Source organism: Brienomyrus brachyistius, unplaced genomic scaffold, assembly GCF_023856365.1.
Source record: "Brienomyrus brachyistius isolate T26 unplaced genomic scaffold, BBRACH_0.4 scaffold42, whole genome shotgun sequence".
Taxonomy (NCBI): domain Eukaryota; kingdom Metazoa; phylum Chordata; class Actinopteri; order Osteoglossiformes; family Mormyridae; genus Brienomyrus; species Brienomyrus brachyistius.
The window spans coordinates 2,724,179-2,727,743 of record NW_026042317.1 but is presented as its reverse complement, the minus strand read 5'-3'; positions in this window follow the sequence as shown (position 1 = coordinate 2,727,743).

Below are 3,565 nucleotides of genomic sequence, written 5' to 3'. Positions count from 1 at the left end.
GGAACTCGACAAGCCCCAGTAGGTTCCCCAGGTCCCTGCAGCCGATCACTGCTGCTTGTGTCAAGCATACCTAATGTCGCTGGTTCAGGCCGCAGTACATCTTCCCCAGAGAGAATGGCCCATCTCTGACGGAGGGCATAGCCGCCCTCTCCCCGGACTCCCAGGTGGAGGGTGTGACAGCTATAGCGGAGATCCTCAGGGCCCTCTGGAATGGAGTGAGTGTGCTGAACCCCGCAGAGGTGGGGTGCTCTGGAGAAAAGGAGCCCGCCGTCTCCATGTCGTTTGCCGTAGGGCGACCTGCGTCCTCATTGTCACTTGAAGTCTGACAACATGACGCTTCTCTGGGATTTACTGTGATCCCCCTGTTCGCCAAAACATGCTCCCCAAAGCTCTCCAGCACAGAAGAACAGGCTTCACTCCTAGTTCTATGGTTGTCAGAGTGCTGGACCACAGTAGAGGTCGGATATTGCTTCAACAAGGTTTTATTGGAAGTCTGCACACAATACAGATGTTTCCTACCGTCCTTCGTTCCAATTAAATGTGGAAACGTTTTGTCAGCTGGCTGGACAAGACCCTACTGCCTCTTTTAGTAGTACACATAGTAGTGAGCAGTGGTGACGTAATGGTTAGGGAAGCGCACTCGTGATTGAAAGACACTGCATCTACAGCATCTGGCCCAGGAGAGCCAGCCGTTGCAGTCGTTACATCCGCACTTAAGGCTCCCGGCCCAGAGAGGGCCGCTCAGGCCGCACCCACAGTGTCCAACACAGGTGAGGCTTGGTTGCCTCTAGGCTTCTCATAGAATCTGACACGGTTCCCTGGTAACCAGCCGACACCTGCCACACTGCTCCATAATGTCAGGCCAGCGTCCACCTCTCTGTCCCCTGATGCCTGGCCAGCACCCACCTCAATGTCCCCAGACGTCCAGCCGGTGCCCACCTCATCTCCTGACGGCCTGCTGGTGCCCACTTTCTATCCTGACGTCCCATGGGCACATGCCTGCAGGCTGCCACCAGCCCAGAGAAGATGGATCCAGAGGATGTCCTGCTGGACTGCCCTGGGTCCTGGTACGTGGTCCCTCCTTCATCCCAGACTCCGGTTACTCTGGTCCCATTTTCTTGGGTGGTCACCAGTATCAACAGGAGTCCAAGAAAGCGGCAGGCAGAATGTCTGTCTCCCAGAGAGGGTTTGCCAGTCTCTGCTCTTGCCCTGTATGTCCCTTGTCATCTTCCTGTTCCTGTCCTGTTGTCTCCTTGCTGCCCTACTGCTCTGCGGTTCTCTCATCACCTCCCAACCCCTCACGTCCTCCAGCCCTGCTGGCCCCCCCAGACCCTCTGGTCCTGTGATTCGGCAGAGTTCAGCCTCACCTGGAAAGGGGCCTAGGAGGGTCCCCAGCCCCGAGTCTTTGCCTGGCTTCCCTGGATGCCCCATGTTATTCCTTTTTGTGCCTCAGTGTTTGTCTTGTTGCTCTGTCCCGCCTGTATCTCTCCTTGTCTTGTGCATCCTGTGCCCCTGTTCTTGTTGACCCTCCACCTCTCCGTCCTGTTTTGGGGTCTGACAGGACTGCTGTACCTGTGGTTCCTAGCTTTTCCTTTATCCGCTCCATGTCCTTAGTGATGTCCTGCAACTGCTCTTATGTCTGGTGTTGCTGTCTGTCTAGTGTTCTGTCTAGTCTTGTCTGGTCTTGTCCTGTCTACCATCTGTTCTGTCGTCCCCTGTCTAGTCCAGAGTCCAGTCTGGTTCCATCCCTGTTGTCTAACCCTCTTGGACTTCATGGCCAGAGCACATGCTTTTGGTGGGTTGGGGTGGGGGGGTACTGTCACATTAAGCAATGCCATTTTTATCCACTATGCTTGTCCATCTATGGGTCAACGCATGTTCTGACCATCCATGCTCTCTGCCTCCCCACATTTCCAGGTGCTGCCCGGGGGGGGGGCACCATCTCAGCTGGAGTCCAGGTTCTGTCCCATGGAGGGGTGACACTGCGAATTGGACCTGCTAACTGTGTCATCCTGGGTGCAGCCTTGAGTGTCACCCTACACAGGCCAGCGTGGAGAACAGGCTTATTGACAGACTTTAATCACACCTCACACCTGGCCTTTAGCAAGCAGCTCCACTCTTTTCTGTTCTCAGTAATATTGGTCTGCCGGGGGGGTTGGGCAGCCAGTTGTCCATGGACCCCCAGAGGTCTTTTTTTCTCCTTACTTGGGGTTTTTTGGTTCCTCTCCTCCGTTGTCATCTGGCTTTCTTTATTTAATATCTTTCTTTCCTTTTTCCCGTTGTGTATCACTCTCTTTAATGATGTTGTAATGTATGACTACACATCTATGTAAAGTGCCTTGGGACGACTCTGTGAGGCACTATATAAAAATGAAATTAAATGTCCCGCCTCCTCCCTGACGTGGCTCTAACAGGCCATGTTTGCTGCTTGTTGGTCTCACGTCTCGTTCCAGCCCTCGTGTTAAACACTCCCAGCTGTCTCCAGTCTCTTCCATCATTAGTCCTCCATTTAAGTGCTTCCTGGTCCTGTGTTCCCCAGTTCGATCACTGATGTTGTGCCTTATGTGTTGCCGGTTCCATAGCCTCCCATCCTGATCCCAGTAAGTCCCTGTTTGTTGTCTGAGAAACACCTGCTGCACGAGTCTTTCACCCCGGTGACCACGACACCAACCACCAGTGATGTCTGTGGAGCCCAGAAATACCAGCCTAGCTGCACTAGTGCCCAGGCAGCACCTTGACAGCAGCATGTTTGCATTGTTATATTTGCCTCACTTGTTCACCACTTTCAGCAACAGTATCTGCTATGTACTAGAACTGTAATCATATGTGAGTGAGTCTGTCTGCTTTGAAGGAGCAGAGATCCCAGCTCCTTACTGTAGGTACAGGGCACAGAAACGGGTAAATCCTGTAAGGTAACATTCTTACAGTCAGCATAGATCCCAACACAGTTCTGGAATATGAAGTTCATAGTCAGTCATCATTTTGTAGCATTAAAATGTAACTTTTACATAAATCCTAACAGTATGTGTGATTGTGGGGGGTGTGGGGTCTCGGGGTATAACCTCTGTCTCTTGGCTTGTTTCCTGTCCCTCCTGCTGTATGTGTGAAGTCTGCATGTTCTTCCAATGTGGGCTTTCTCCTCCTACTTTAGAGAACATGAAACCGTGATCAGCCGATTGGGATCTCTAAGCTGCCCTTAGTGTGAGTCTGTATGTGTGAGTTTGTGCTCTGCTATAAACTAGTATCCTGTCCATTGTGTCCCCCGCCCTGTGCCACCTGGGACAGGCTCCAGGCTCCCCACCCCCCCGTACAGGATAAGCAGTAATGCAGGACGGCTCCACACTGTTCCAAAGAAATGGCGCTCCAGCTCCCTTCAGGACTTCAGACCAGCTGCTCTCACTTCACACCTCCAGGCTTGTGGGTGTGGTTCCCACTCCTGGTTCTGCATGTACAGCTTTCATATTCTCCCCGTGTTCCTGTGGGTTTCCTCAGGTTTCTTCCTGCTGTCCAAGATCATGCAGTTTGGTGAATTAGTGTCACTAAATTGTCCTCAGCATGTGAGGGA